This window comes from Zeugodacus cucurbitae, chromosome 2 (assembly GCF_028554725.1).
Source record: "Zeugodacus cucurbitae isolate PBARC_wt_2022May chromosome 2, idZeuCucr1.2, whole genome shotgun sequence".
Classification (NCBI taxonomy): Eukaryota; Metazoa; Arthropoda; class Insecta; order Diptera; family Tephritidae; genus Zeugodacus; species Zeugodacus cucurbitae.
The window spans coordinates 15,272,588-15,289,900 of NC_071667.1; the positions used below are offsets into that span (position 1 = coordinate 15,272,588).

The 17,313-nt window shown below is 34.0% G+C and overlaps 1 protein-coding gene across 1 annotated transcript in view; it reads left to right on the top strand.

Moving 5' to 3' along the window:
* Positions 1-17,313, top strand: part of LOC128924111 (uncharacterized) — a 521,511-nt gene that overhangs the window by 241,181 nt on the left and 263,017 nt on the right. The gene's annotated exons all lie outside the window — the stretch shown is intronic.

A 17,313-nucleotide genomic window follows, 5' to 3' on the forward strand; every position in this document is an offset into this window, starting at 1 on the left:
TAAACAAAAAGAAATTGGATTTATAACTTCAACTGTTTTTATAAAAACTAAACGAGTTAGATATAGGATTATACATATATACCAAAGTTATCAGGGTGAGGAGTGGAGTTCTGTCTGTCCGTCCGTCCGTCTGTACAAGTTGTAACTTGAGTAAAAATTAAGATATCTTGATGAAACTTGGCGCACTTGTTTCTTGGCACCATAGGAAGGTTGGTTGGAAAATGGGAAAAATCGGACCACTGTCACGCCCACAAAATGGCGAAAACCGAAAAAACATAAAGTGCCATAACTAAGCCATAAATAAAGCTATGGAAATAATATTTGGTACAAAGGATCGCACTATGAAGGGGCATATTTGGATGTAATTTTTTTGGAGAGTGGGCGTGGCCCCGCCCCTTACTAATTTTTGTGTACATATATCGTAACCTACTTAAGCTATACCAACCAAACTTTCTAGAATCGTTTCTTTTAGGTACTCATACAGTCCAAAAATGGAGGAAATCGGATTATAACCACGCCCACCTCCCATACAAAAGTTATGTTGAAAACTACTAGAAATGCTTTAATTCAGTTAGGGAAAACACCAGAAACCTTAAAATTCATTACGAAGAAGGGTACACAAAATTTAAAGTGGGTGTGGCTCCGCCCACTTAGGGGTCAAACACCATATCTCCGTAACTACTCCACCAATATCAATGAAACTTGGTTTGTAATATTTTCCCTACATTCCAATGATATGTTGTGAAAATCGGATCACAACCACGCCTACTTCCTATATACCAGAACTTTGAAGTCGACATGAATAGTTTACTTTACAATATGTAAAGTAAGCACTAGTGATGATATCGGAACAGAACTTTGCATAAATACTGCATTTATAGTGTTACAGCCTCTTTCTAAAAATCGCCAACCAATTTTCAATAGAATAGAGAATATTTGTCATATTGTGTCATATCGTCATATTCTCATATTTTTTTATGACTGTCATACCAACACTGTTGTTGTTTCACATGCAAAATTAAAATATGACTGATACAACACTGCGTGGTATGTTTCTTGAGTTCGCTATTCTATACCCCTACCCACTTGCTGCCGAATTTTTTCGGTTTTTTGCAGCATATGCCTAGTACTGCAGTAACCGGTTACTTTTGGAACCGTTTTTTTTTTTGGGACACACTCGTGGCAGTGTGGGCGGTCGGTGGGTGCGGCTTTGGGGCGTTTTGGGGCAAAACTTTGACGATTGGGTAGTCGGTTTTAGTTGAAGAACCTTTTTTTTTGGGTCGGTTTTGCTCGTGCCCATTTGCCCGAACACTTCTCAACTGATTTATATCGCACATTGCATATATCTGGAAAATACGGACATATATCTGGTTTTGGCCTCAGCAAAAATCGCTATGATTAAGTGTAGAAACATGACAAAATATGATATACAACAATTAAGGGTGCTCACAAGTGTCGTATTTTTTAAAAATATAAAAGTATGACATAAGACATACAACAAAGCTTGTGAATTCCCTAAATATTAAATAAATAATTTGCGATAGTGTAAAATGTTCGGTCATAACCGAACTTAGCCCTTCCTTACTTGATTTAAATAAATTACATTTCAGCTGAGAGTTCGGGTCCGCATTGCTTACACAATTCATTTTTAAGCGAAGCGATGAAATAAGCTAAATTCGTTGTATTTGTCCATGATTTAGCTATTAGCTTGCGGTGGTCAAATAAAACACGCCTATTATCTGATCCATTGAAGCTAATAAGTAAACCACACAGCCCTTTCTCAATGTAGTTAGATCAATAAATGTAATCAAAGATATAACCTCCTTGCATTCAAAATAGTATGCATTTGATATTATTTATGCAAATATATATAATATTAACCACGCGGCGACAATAACACATTACGCATTCGGAAACAACCGCAATTCAATTTTCCTTGTACGGCTTTTACACTCATCTGAATCCGGTCAACTATTCATAAGATTTCCCCTCTTCCGACTGCAATTGCTGTTCCTTTATTGTCATTTGCAAGGGATTTCGTGTAATGTCGGTTTGCTTAACGGTCAACGCCCATGCGTGTGTGTATGTATAAATATGTTTCTCAATATGTTAAGAGTTGTGCCCACTTTGAATCAGATATAAATTAACATAACATACTGCTTCATCTCATAGCATTTAATGAAAGAATATTGTTCGCTATAAATTAGACCCAAGCGTATACAATGCCATACAGTAAGGAAAATACAAATATACATACATGTATACATGTATACATATGTATCTAATAGGTTCTTATATATCAGTATAAAAATAATTACGGGGAGTGGCTAATGTAGGCTGATGATTACATGCATTTGTATATGTTTGCAGTGAAATACTTATACACTTGCCATAAGTAGTCCCACGTGCTCAGCATACGGTGTTTGGTATACAGTATTCAATAATCTCAAAAGAAGTTGAACAAAATGTAAGGAAATGAAAAATTCATACATCTTAGGTTATGCTTATGTGCAAATGCACAAACTATGTACTTATGTAGTAGAAAATGAAGAAGACTGAAACTTATTAGGGATATACATAGCACTAACAAGCCACAAAATAACGTAATTAGTTGTGAGTCCAGAATAAAATAGATTTTAAGAACCAAAATTGGATCATCGAATCCGAAGTATATAGTGTATGAAAATTAAAGTCTGAGCCCATACAAAATCCATCTTTGGACTAGGAATACCGTAGGTAAGGGTTTCTTGCGGTAGTTCTGGTTAGATGACCTGTATTGTTTTCTTTTATTTTTATTGTTTCAATTCAGAATAAAAAGTAATGTATTCACTCTTTTCATAGCAACTGGGTTTGGCTCTGAATCTGTTGAAGACCGAAATGTATGTATATGGCAGATATATATATATATATATATATATATATATAGATATATAGATATATATCTATTTCTCACTTTATCTGATTTTAATTGATTTTTCGAAATGTAAGATAGTCTGTTGCATTTTGCTATGGTTTTTAGAGAGCGACCATAATTCAAATCAAAATGTTCAATTATATTTCGTACTCTTGTTACGATTTTTACGGATTTCAAAAATCATAGTGCTCATGTGAAGACATCTATATAGCCAAATAAATGAGATAATCGGAATATATTTCAGATATTTAAAGCTTTAGTATGAAAATCCATTTTTCGTCCAGTTAAAAATTATTGAACATTTGGCGTACAAGTTGATACTACAATTAGGCATTTCTACGATCTAAATCTTTTTAGGAATACAAACTCAAAATTGTGCCAAAATTGCTGAACTAATTTAACGGCCGCGCTTTGTGTTTTTTTCCCAAAGTATATACCGCTCTCCAAAAGTATGCCACTGCCAATTAAGCTAAATAAATTTCTTATAATCTAATTACACTGTTTAACTGGGCATTTTAACCAGCAAGATTGTTCGAGCTGCTCAACGTCACGCACATTCGCATCGCAGAAAAGCACATTCAAAACTTTGACAAGCCAGTATGAGCAGTTTTTGCGAATAAAAGTTTTAAACAGCATGACCTTGCTTCATTTTAGTGAGAGTAAATTTTGTTTACACACTATTTCTTGTTCTTACCACAAATATTTTGTATAAATTAACGAATTCTCCACAACTAAAAACCTGGCGTTGCGAGAACATGCATTGTGCTACATGCGCAACAAAAAATAAAATTTTACAAGAAAGTTTCAACATTTTTTTACGCTCAGTGAAAACTCAATCAGCAGAAAATGTACTGCTGTAAATAAGAACGAAAATAAGGATGAACGCTTGGTTTTAGCTTTACGTTTCCAGTTAATTTCGATGCTTTAGTTACAGCATAGCCAAGTAGCGTTTTATGACGTTAGTTAACGTCTATGTACTTCTTAGTTGGAGTACTTATATGCCAACCTTTTCGCAAGCTGATTTCCTAGGAATTTCTATTTTTTGCTTTGCTATTTCGTTTGGTTTTGCATGGAGACTATGAGTATATAAATCCGCTTATCTGCTAAAGTTTTAGCGAAGCTAAATAAGTATTTAAACTGTAGTTGTTGAAAGTAAGAAATTGTTTTATCTGCATCTTTGTTGTCTTAACAAAGTATTTCGTTATAAACAAAATATAAGAATACTCACTTTTATTAGTAATTTATAAGTAAGTAAGTAATTTATTAGTAAGTAAGTGCTTTGACTTTGCAACATTCAATGCTGCGTGCAACATAATTGTTTAAAAAGAACAGTTTTTCTATATAAACACCCTTACATATAAGAATTGCTTAACGCAGCATCGCCTTTTGAACTTCGTAGCCAAAGCCAAGCTTATCGACTTATTAAAAGCAGCGTTCTCTATTGTCTATTCGTGTTGTCTTTCACGTTGCACTTGCATTGAGGCTTGAGTTTGTGCAACTCATCTGCCAGTTGCGCCATCAGCGCCTGACAGGCAAAAGTTAATTACATTTACGCGCCCTTTACGAAGTTGTCGGGAGTCAAGCGCCAACAAAGCCCGTGCAAGAACTAGTTAAAATAACGAGTACACGCACATTTACAAACAGTGTTTGCTAAAACTATTCCAGTGGAAGTTATTTATAATATAACTCATGTGCATATATTGCACTTATGATTAACTTCTCTCGCAATGTTACTTATACGGCATGTGGTACCAATGTAATAATCGGTCCAATTACAATTTTGGTCCCGTAACAGCTGAACAGTTTTAAGAAACCAAGATTTGTGGACTTCCTAGAGTCTCTCTCTGTTTTATTTTATTCTGCTACAACAACAACAACAATGATCACAAATTTCATAAATAATATCACAGGTCCACAAAAAAAAATCGATGAAAGGTTCCTTTGACCAAACATGGTGTATTATATGTATTATGCGCATTTTTTCCTAACCGCAAAATACATGTCGGATTTTACTTGACAGAAAAAAAATTAAAAATATTAACGGATTTATCTTAATTTTGGGATAGAGGGGTTTTGAGGGGTCCCTGATTACGAAATTAAAGGCACATTTTCAAAATACAAAATGGCGGATCCAATATGGCTGTCGGATGTATAAATATTTCTTTAATGTTCACAAAACTTAGTATATATCTAGAAGTTTTTAGGGCCGCTGCCCACAAATTATATCGTGTGCCTGCATCCAGGGCACCTCCACGTTGTGACGGCGGGCAAAGAAGTTGTTCCGTGATCCGGCAGAGTCCCTGGATCACGCTCCCTAAGGTGAGTCTGCAATAGGTTTAGTTGTACGTGTACGTGACCCTAATCCCATTTTCGACTCACCTTTACGCCGTCATGGTAGGCACAGGAAAAAAAAGTACGATGCAGGGAGTCGGAACCCCAGTATCGGCGGCTGGACAGGGTAAGAAAGATAATACACCATGTTTGGTCGAAGGAATGAATATGGTGATAAATTCACTATAGATCGAGTCATTCTCGTCAGGCAGTATAGTCGAAACTTTTGGCTATTTGGCCATGTTTTATTCAATTACAAAACACCATAAAAATAATTTAACTGACGTTGTATCTAAACCCAATAGAATGTCACTAAAGCCTTCTAAATACCCCTTCCATAATAAAAGTCTGATCAACTGTATCCGTCTTTAACTAACATTCTCCAAATATTACTTGTGCTATATGCTTAATTCAGTTTAGAATTTTCTGATATCGATAATTCGCCTGTGATTTTAATTACCATTAAATACTGTGAACAATTCTTGCACTCACTGAAAAAATTTAACTAATCAGATATGTGTTGTAAAATGTTAAGCAGAAGGGATGCACGCTACTGAAAATGTACAAGTCGCATGTATACACGTACAGGGCGTATACGCAACAAATTGAAAATACTAAAAATGGAAACATACATAGCAAGCAACCGGCGGTTGAACGCATGCGAGTGTGTAAGTAAAAAATACTTGCTAGTTTCGTACGTTGTACTTGCATTTTTCTTAGCCTGCTCATCAGTTGTCATTCCATCAACATTTAACACTGGCATTTAAGGCACTGCCAGTCTCATGTGGCAACCACACTAATAAAAGATTATGCATATACTTTGTTGTAAAGGCCAGCAAATGCGCACATCTAAATCATTTTATTAAATCAACACCGGTGAAGGTAAAAGGTGCACTGAAATGCGAAGAAACGCCTGTAAACCTTTTGAAGTTGTTGTGCTGCTCGCAGCAAAGGAAGTAGCATGCAGTGCAGTTAATCGGAATGCGATGTTGGGGGAGGCGGTATATGATGAAGCGCATTATTGACAAAAGTGAACAACACTTCAAATTGTTGATATATGCACAAATATTTGTAATCACTTAAATTTTTTTTGTTCTACAGTTATATAGGTAATTAAATTTTTATTTGACTACTGGTTTTATAGTTTATAAGACTATTATGAGTTATATATGTAAATGCATAGATAATTAAGTCTCATAGAGAAAATTTTAATTTATTCAAGATTTCATGGGAAAATTCTTAAACTCTTCTAATTTAAACAACGCTTACGTGTGATTTAACCCAATTAAATATTTGATTACAAAGTACTATTTTATATAAACCTTTCCAAAACAAAATTCTCATATTTATATGTATGTAAGTATTTAAATACTATGGAAAAGATGTATTACAAAACAAATTGTTAAGTTAAGATAAGCCTATTTAAAAAATAATCTCACATTTTTTCCTAAAATAAATTGTAGCGCTCTGTGCAAAAGTAATTTTCTATTCAATTAAGCAATGAATTTAAAAAGTTACACTCTCACTGAATGCATTTCAATTATTTATTTTTATTTAATCTGATTAAACCATATTGTTTACAATTTTTCACTGGATTTTTTCATTTCATCGATTGCTTTTTTTGCGCTTGGCTTTTGTCTTTGCTGTCATTTCCGGTGGGCTAAATTACCTCGCAGCATGCAATCAAACCAATGTTAACACCTCGTACAGTCCCTTGACTTCCCTCGTCGCCCTTCTGTCTGTATAAGCTTTTGCTTCCACTGTTTAATTCTCACCATATATGTATGTATTTTAGTTGAATTTGCTGCAAAGTTTTCGTTTTCATTTCCTTCGCTCACATGCACACCTATTACAATCGCAGTTTTCGCTCGATTTCAATACAATTTAAAACCATACTTATTGTTGGCACTCTTGTAACTTGTGTATGTGTGTGTGTATGTGCGCTTTTACTTTGTCTTAAATGCTGATAAATCTTTCTATTTCCTGCATATGTTTGTCTTCTAAATATTTTTCTTTGTACGAAAACTACTTCATTTTCCTAGCAATGTTTTGTTTGCCTCTAGCTATTGGGTCTTTCGATAAAACATTTATATGTATGTCGGAGGCCTTTGCGTCTTCCATGCCATAAATATGGTTTTTTCATACTCATATATAATATATATATTTATGTAGGTATATTGAACTGTAAGTCATATTTGATCATCTCGGCAATAGGTCAACCTCTGGCATAACCAGAAGTACTTTTATGAAATGCATCATGAAATTGATTTTTTATACAAGTGCAAGATATTTATTTTACTATTGGCCTTTAGCTGTTGGCTAGCAATTTTGGAAAACTAAGCTGAACTTTAGAAAATTAAACGCTTGGTGGGTGGATATATCTCTCTCTCTCTATCTCTCTCTTTGCCAAAACTATGTACAATAGGATGCAACAAAAACCATATCGAGTTAAATTAAATAAATTAAATTATGTGGGCAACCACTTACAGTTTCATAACCGCTCGCTATTTTATCTGTACTCGATTAAGCCGGACCATTGCCACGCCCACAAAATGGCGAAAACCTAAAACACATAAAGTACCATAACTAAGCCATAAATTTGGTACAAAGGATCGTCCTAGTTAGGGCCATATTTGGATGTAAATTTTTTTAAGAAGTGGGCGTGGCCCCGCCTCCAAATAGATTTTTTTTATATATCTCGCAATATATGTATACATATAATATGAATAATTTTATAAATGTAAGTATATAATTTTTTACATAGGGAAAAAATATTGAAAATATGCCTTTTCTTACCCGACAAAACCCATGTAACCCCTTAAGGCCTTGCAAATCAAACACAACTAGTATAAATGTTCTACGAAGAAGGTTTAAGTTTATTATTGCTAATTATCTCTTTTATCCTTTCTTACCTTTGAATGCACAAAATTGTTTATTTAAAATACAATGAATCCGATTTGTATACGCTCATCTATTTCCCTATCACATAACGTAATTTACAGATATTTACGAAATTAGCTTAATTATTAATATTTTCTCAAACAATGTGCATGAAAATGTGTAAATATTTGTTTAAATATATAATGCTACTCAAATTATGCTATGACAAACAAAATTATGACATGAATGTTTATCAAAAAGGTAAGAAGTTGTGGTATGTTAGTAGAGGTAAATTTATTGCGTTATTCGTTTTGCAAATGTGTCTAATCACTTGTAGAATTCAGGTTTACTACTCTTCAAAATTATAATTCTATCTATATATATATATATATCGGGCTGATATATATATTTCTGGCCTAATAATGAAAATAGGAATATTTATCAACGAAAATTGTTTTATTGTTTTTCAAAATATTCTCCATCAAGATTTATACACTTTTGCATGCACTCAAACCAATTTTCGAAGCACTTTTTTAGCGTTTTTTTGAGCGATTGTCAAATTGTGCGGGATCTAACCTGAACAAACCTTTTTTACGGCCAGGTGTTCATGCAATATCGAATGTATGCAGGTTGGAGAAATGCATAGGCATGCCTCTATCTGAAGGTATGTAACATGACGGTCTTGCATTATCAGTTCACGTACGGCATCGATGTTTTCTGGCACAACGGCTGTTTTTGGACGACCTTCATGGAATTCGCCTTTGAGCGAGCGTCGGCCACGATTGAATTCGTTGTACGAGTTTTTCACAGTGCTATAGGATGGTGCTTCATAGCCATACAAAGATTTTAGTTTATCGATGCACTCTTGTCGCGATTATCCACGTCGAAAGTTATGAAAAATATCCGCCGAAAATGTTCACGATTTAATTCCATTTTTTGGACGAGATGAATTTTTTAATTCCCTGTAAATAAAACAATTCACGATTAAATGACAAAACGTTCTGAGTGATTTTATGCTAAAAAATGTCAAACTTTCCAATGGATATGTCAGATTGCACCTGACAACACTTAGTGTTGCCTGGGCCAGAAATATATATAGCAGCCCTCGTATAATTATAAAACATGTAGTTCTCGGAGTAGCCTTGTCATTTTCTCTTTGTACTAATAACAATAAATAATACATATTACAATTGATCAGTTATAATTGAACATTGTAATGTATGAACAATAATAATAATTGTTATATTTGAACAATAATAATTGTGCATACATTTGTATTGGCTGCTATTATTTCTATGTTCTATACATATTTCTCTAACCATTACATGTACATTGTGTTGTAGAAAATTGGCATTGAATACCAAAAGACAGAGCAAATACTGAACTAAAATTGTGGGGAAAACTGGTATAAGTCCAATAATTTGGTATGATCATTTTAATGAGATGTCCATATACTCTCTTCTATTGTATTCAACTGATTAATTAAACTTGTGTTCAGTTATCACATTTTTGACAAGCGAGCGAAGCTAGAATATTGACAGCAGCAAATTTTGAAATTCGATCCAGCCTTACTAAAAATCGTGGAAGTCATTCATACATATATATGTATATTTGAAATATTTGCCAATTTTTTGCTCGACACTGCATAGGTCAGTATTTAAATGAGTGTTTGTACGTGCTTACGCACCTGTTTTGTTGCGGTTTTGTATCTATTTATGCCAGCCATATCGGAAATAATATGGTTATTGCCTTTGTATAATTTATGAGAGTACATTCACAAGAGAGCAATAATAATACTAGATAATTGCTAATGGTTGATTGTACTAAAATTTTTAAGCAGGTGCACGACTAGGGTTTTAAATCAAAACATTTAAAAGGGTTGCATTATTATTAAAATATGATAACAGGCAATTAAGTGACTCAATATGAGAAATTGGTAATTTACTGCATATATTCTTTGCTAACAAGTCGCCCAGAAGGCTTTCTTCGTATCAAATTTAAATATTCATATACATATAAAGGATTTTATCTTTGATGAATAATTAACTCAAGCTTACCTTTCGCTTTGTGTGATTTGTGTTTATTTCATACAACTTTTAAGCTGCCTCTGAGTATGTGATGGATTTGTGTGAGAAATGCTAGCATATTAGAAATATTGTTGCTCAATAGGCTTATATAGTATTAACCGAGGCACAGCAGGAACGAAATCTAGCAGTTCAATCTAGCTAGTTTTGTCGTTTTGAAGAATGCTACCGATTTGGTAATACTTGGCAGGTTGAAAATTCGGAACCATTCCGATTACGTAGATTCAACTGTGTGTCCAAGTCCTCTTTCAAATGGTTCTAAATCGGTACAAACATCAAAATAATAAACACAAAATATTCCAACAATTAATTAACTTGACTGGTGACAACAGATTTCAGCTGTCAATATGTACACCCCACTGCAGTATTTACTTATTGAAAGAGCATTCTTAATCATAAATATATTTCGCTCGACATTTCCCTTACTTACAACATAAGTACAATGAAAGCAGAGCTAATAGACCACTATGAAAGGAATTCAAAATTTAGTTTACCAAATGCAAATATTGTGCTACACTTATATCATATAAAATGGCTTTTATTGGCTGTTAGCTGCAAGCATACAATTTGCAATCTTCATTCATTTATAATACTCACATGTGCAGCAATTGTTGCACATGGCTCTAGTGAAATGATGCGAAAATCGTACGTATATAGTATATATAACTATGTAATAGTGGCAGTTGATGCAAGCTTTAAATATAATTGAATGGAAAGTTTCCAATCACATTTGCCAAATCGATAGCAAAAACCCGGTTATTTATAATAGCATATGGAATTCTATTCAAAATATACAAGGGATTCGATAAATGCTAATACATACATATGTACTTATGAACGTAAGTGGCACTTTCAAATTATTGTCAGCGATTGTAGATCCAATTGCTTTTAACGGCCTGATACTGTTGCCTATTTGATATTGATAACATAGTGTATATTTGTTGCAGCTGAACTCGCGCTTCAACTGACTCTGATGAATGGCCGGGTGTATGGCGATGTTATACTTCAAATATTGGGGTACATTTATCTATTTTAAGTCGGTATGTGAACACCGAAATATTTTTGGAATATGCCATCATAACTCCGACATGCGATATATCTTCGATTTCGTTGCGAGTGTTTATCTTGAGTTTTTCAATGATATGAGTACATTCAAAATTTGAAGACCTGTGTAGCCAATCAATGTCAGGTTTCTAGCAAAAAAACTCTAGCGTTGCACTTTTGTTGCTGAGCCTTCATTATTTGGATTTTTCTGTTATAATAAATTGTGCAAATCTATTGTGACTCCGTGTTTTCCAAGTCGTAGTAGTAATCTCGTATTCTTCTTATTTGTATGATAATTTGATTGTTCCTTGTTCCACGCATATTATGTCTTGTCCCGTGAGACACTACTAAATGGTTTAAAAACTGAACTGTCGTTCTTTCGAAACCAAGTACTTGTTTATCAGGATGCATTGACGTCAGGCAGTGTCATTATTATTTTACTTCCGGCATTTTTTAGGTTTAATTGACTTAGATTTTATCCTGTATACCGATTCATCCCACTGTAGAGTTGAGATAATTTAAGTAAAACCATTTCGTAAGCTTCTGTATTTCTTAAAAGAGGTCACACATATCCCCACTCTACTCGTCGCGTCATATTTAGTTCACTCAACCTCACTATTATAGATATTTTAAACGACTCTCTTCCGGGATAGATGCACAGCTTCGAGTTATAACCGCTTTTTTAAAGCACAATAACTCTGGTTATCATCTCTTGAATAGCATTGTCATAGTTAAATATTAAAATATTTATATTAATCACATTTTAACGGCGCCACAGGGTGCTAGCGAAAATGTTTGAAAAAATCCGTTATATCGCATAGAATTAATATGAAAATATAGCCAACACAATACCCTCGATGCTCAGAGGCAGTACAATAAAATTGCATTTGCAAGCGAAATACATATATATATTTAACAAATAGATAAAAAAATTATTTATTTGCTTATGTGTCTAAACTAAATAGTTTTTTATTGCCTCACAGGTGTGCTGCCGATAACAAGCTAAGCCAGTGGTAACATGTTGCGGCTAAAATAGTGTACACAATAGCAGTGAAATATCGAGAGCTAGTCAAATTCCGGTCTAAGCGAGTGTATGTGTTTTGTGTGGCATGCGCCAGGATTTTCGTGTGCATACAATTCTGTTTATCAAAAGCCATGCCATACTTTCCTAGATACCCTGCAGGAAAAGCCTAGACTGAACAGAGAAATTTGCTTTTCCATAAATTGTTTATTTCTCATCCTATATCATAAATGTCTCCTTCGATATTTATTTTAACGAACTTAAACTTTGGTGTATGGCAACATCATGCTCAAAGCAAGGAAGTACATATTCTAAACTTTCGTCCACAATTAGTGACTTCGCATAACTCACCGTTATGCGCTGATTAGAGTAATTTCTTAAAGTATTTTCAAAAAAATATGTAGATGCGACCGTGCTGAAGTTTGCTTTTGAGATTCTCGAAGTAGAAGTTCGAACCCCGCGTAAGTAAATTAAATACAATAATATTTTATGTGTGATATTAAATTAAAAGTCGGCGATTTTTCGTGAGGGGATCTTTATAGTATATATGTGTATACACACATTTAGTCTTAAATATACCGCATTTTGCTAGATTCTCAACAATTTGTACTGTGTGTGAAAGTGGAACTTGAATGTTTCCCATTTCTGTCGGTTTCCAATATCAAACTAAATGATTCTAGTGCAGTTTTTAACATCTACTACATTTTCATATTTAACAGGAAAGTGAAGAGCTTAAAATCATCGCGTAATTCGATGTGAGGGAATCGAATAAAGATACACACGAAAACCAATTACATAATTAAAAGTGTAAAGTATATGATAGATATTTCCGTTCCATTGCCTGGCATCTCTCGAAAAACTGTAAGACTAGTGCGACAAAAATCTCTCTTAACTCATCATTATATCGTTGAGCATTATATGGGTTGAGAATTATGACCCTACCTTGTACTCCAGCGAAAGCTTTAAGCATAACTTCTAACATTCATTTTGTTACCGTCAAAAATTCATGTTTAAAATTTCCTTATAGCTTCAGCTGCTTAAAAAAAATTATTCGAAATACATTTCATTCCGTATAATGATAATACCATAGTGAAGTGCAGTTATTATCTCTTTCGCATAGAGCGCACTGTAATCGAAATGTTTCAACAACACATTAAGTATTGTAATAGGTAGGAAATTACGGCATTTAGAACTGGGAATATTAACACTTTAATATATAGGTGCTTTTAGAGACCGTAATTTTTATTGGTCTTCAAAAAAGGACCCGTCAATACCTGTAGGAGGGTAAACTTTAGATGATCGGATCATATGTATAAAGAAAAAATATTGTCCGTAGACCACGTAGTTCAGAGATTTGAATTCATTCGACAAATTTTTGTTATTTATTGTGACAATAATCTACCATGATAATCCAGTTACGACTGATCAATTGGAAACCAAAATGCTCCACGTTATTGGCGAGGTAAATCTGACTATATTGGAAAAGTGTAAATATAGAAAAATTAGGAAACACCCTGTATTTAAACATTGAAATGCATATACATATATTTTATACTTGGTAGGCATGTACCCGAAGGAGTAAAATACATGCATTTCAATACACGTTACGGGACACAATGATTATCGACCAATAGGTGTTGTTTGTGATTACGACGTTCAGTTGTCGACTTATTTTTACATAAATGCATACATATATGTACATAAGAGTATGCGTATTTACATATATAATAGTGCATGTACGAGTATGGAAATACTAAAGCACAGAACAGCAAAAGCGCCGATAATCGTTGTGTTCACGGCTGCGTTGCACAATTTATGCAAATCTCCTTTGGAGGAAGCGTTAGTATCACATGGGCTTAACTAACCACCACTCTCTGCGCAGATCATTTACATACCATACATGTGGATAACAATAAAACTAATAGCTATATCAAATACTTACAAAAGAATTAATAATGATTCGCGGAGGGATGTAAGAATTTTAAAATTTGCTTTTGTACGGTATTTATTCATGGATTGTCGATTTTATATTCTAATCTGTTTTACTCAGCGATTTCGTCTAGAATTGTAGACGTTAAGAATAATTTTCTTTTCTTCTACCGTCGTTTGGTTGATGCTCTGACCTTCTTTACAACAACAGAATTGAATGAAGGAACTTTTAGTATTCTAAGTTGGAAGACTTATACGACTTATTCGACTATGGTTTTATGAACGGCAACTAATGCCAAGACAGTCGCCGAATAACTTTGTTTTCTCTGGATAAATCGTTTTTAAGTCTTATCTTTTAGACGTATATATTTTCTGCATATGTTTGCATCACAAGCAAGATCTAGTAATGAAACAGTTATAACGTTTTCATAAAACTCGCTGTTATCACTTACAAAGTTATTTTGTCAACAATGTAAGAGTCGATTTTACATCATTCAATGACAATAGTATTCGTAACAGATTTTCGTGAAAACTTATTTTAGTCAGTAGAGACACCGGATCGAGTCATGTCGAAACCTTTCTTCTAAATAGTTCAATTCGCGGGAATATATATAATTCGACATTTCTGAATATTGGAGTTACATATAAGAATTCATCGGTAATATATATATCTAATGTCAAAAAATCTTTTGAGCTGAATTGAAGCCCGGGACCATAATATACTAACTACCTCTCAAAAGATTCGATGCATTTACAAAATTGTCAATCTTCTTAAAACAAAAAATTTTCAATGTCAATGAATTACAAAAACTACACAGCACTAATAAATGACCAACAAATTGTATACATACATACATATACAGCAATCATTTAAGATTTGTTGAAATTTTCCGTTATTTTAAAACTTTTCTTTGTTTACGTACATTTCTTAGTGGAGAATTGGAAAAGTTTTTAATTGTAAATGCTATGCTTAGTGGCGAGCTATTGTGCGGCCACGAAGGATAAACGAACAGGCAGAGTGGAAGAAACAAAAAACCAGAGTGAGAGCGACGGAGGAGTTGCGAAAATGGCGCGACAAAGAAAAACAATCATTGAGAATTAATATAAAATTGCAGTAGGGGAAAATGCGCTGAAACTGTAAAAGCGAATAACGACACTTGATGCCAACCATTACCGTCTTCACCATAAGGGCACATAGGGCCCGTGCCCAGGGCCCCAGGTCACAGGGGGCCCCGAAGGACCGACAATTTCTCTCACAAATTTTTGTGGGGCATATTAGACTTTTTTCACAAATTAATAATCTCATCAGAGGGCATATTTCCGAACACATCCTACCTAATTTACTAAGTACACCATCTAGCGATCACTCACGCAATCACTCCGATTCAAAGGTCAAGCCGCGCCGTGTAAACAAGGCCTAACATAAATGTCGACATAGTCTATGGTTGGGGGAATCCCAGAATGATAATACAATTTTAATAACTATCTTAACTATATTAATATATGTGTATGTGTGCATGTTCATGTGTTGGTTATTGTTTGAACCTATGTTATGTGACCTTGGGTTTGTGCATGTGAGTACCCATGCAAACATTATTTATTTAAGTGTTTGTTTATGTATTTACTTTGTACTGCCTCAGCATTGGCGAAGACAACATATTGCGAGAGAAAAAGTAATTATCCAATATTAGTGGACTGTATGTGTTTTTAAAATAGTGAGAATTACACAGTTTCATATCTTATCTAATATATTGAATATTCTTAAGTGTAATAAAACTAAATATATTGATGCGTACTGAATGCTCCTTGGTATCAACGTACATGTTCATTTTTGAACAATTTCATTATGTCGAAAAGAACATATTTAAGTGGTTCACAAAAAAGAAAAAAAGTTACAGCTCAAAAAGAAACAACGGAAAAACTTCAAAAGCTCACTTCGTTTTTTACGGTTGAAGAAACAAAAAAGGCGAGGGATTATTCATTTGTAGATTAGTGAATTTGATCCTTTTCTTCACACATACAAAACTGCGGAAATCGTGGAAAAGGAAGTACATCATATTTATCGGCAAATATTTGTAATGAATTTATTAATTTAATGGGACAGCAAGTTTTGAAAACCATTGTCAAAGAACTTAAATCAGCAAAATACTATTCTATTAGCGTAGATTCTACGCCAGATCTGTCCCACGTTGACCAACTAACTTTAATAGTTAGATACGTAAAAGACGGACAGCCTATTGAGAGATTTATGCGATTTTTGCCTATGGATAAACATAATGCGCAATATATAGCAGATACCATTTTAAACTTTTTTGAAAGCCTTGATATTCCTATAAAAGATTGTCGCGGGCAGAGCTATGACAAAGCATCAAATATGTCTCGAAAGTACTCTGGTGTTCAGTCAAGAATAAAAGAAATTTGCGAATTTGTGATTTACGTTCCATGTGCCATGCACATTCGTTAAATTTAGTGGGTGTTCAGGCTGTTGAGTCTGTTACTGAAGCGGTATCATTCTTTTAATTTGTACAAAAATTGTTCAATTTTTTCTCAGCTTCGACAAAACGATGGAAAATTTTGACAGAGCATTTAAGAGCAAATAGAGTCCTAAAGTCTCTTTCGGAAACTAGATGGTCTGCACGTGCCAAAGCTATTAATGCTTTGCAAAATGGTTATTTAAATATTTCTGAAGCATTGTCTTCAATCGCCAGTGACACCAATCAACCAGGAGACACTAGAAAGGAAGCCCAAAGCCTAGAAAAAAATGAGAAAATTTGAGACTGCTCTTCTAACGGAAATATGGAATGATCTTTTGGGAATTATGAATAAAACAAGCCTAAGTTTAGAGAATAGCACCCTGACCATGGACGTTGTAACGAAACTTTATGAATTTCTGATCAGTTACGTCAATACGGCACGCAATAATTTTGATCAGTACGAAACGGCTGCTAAAGAAAAAAATCCATTTGCAAAGATACATTTGAAAGAAAAAGAAATCGCAGCACAAGCATCACTTTTTTTGAAGGATCATCAGAGACTGCACAGTTGAGAGGCAAGGATAAGTTTCGTGTAGATACTTTCATTCCCATAATTGACACATTAAATACACATTT